Consider the following 280-nt stretch of genomic DNA (forward strand, 5'->3'; position numbering starts at 1 on the left):
CAATGAACAGTCTCCCGTCTTTGTCCCAAGTCCTTGGCCCCAGAAGCAAACAACGTAACCTTGTTACCAATGTGGGGACATTTATGAAATAATCTACACAGATATAAGCACTTGTTCCACCTGATTTTCGATAAAGGAGCTAAAAGTATACAATGGAAAAAAGAGAGCATCTTCAACAAATTGTGCTGGCAAAACTGGATGTCAACCTGTAGAAGAATGAAAATAGATCCATATCTATCACCATGCACAAAACTCAAGTCCAAATGGATTAAAGACCTCA

The sequence above is a fragment of the Microtus ochrogaster genome, chromosome 19 (genome assembly GCF_000317375.1).
Source record: "Microtus ochrogaster isolate Prairie Vole_2 chromosome 19, MicOch1.0, whole genome shotgun sequence".
Taxonomy (NCBI): Eukaryota; Metazoa; Chordata; class Mammalia; order Rodentia; family Cricetidae; genus Microtus; species Microtus ochrogaster.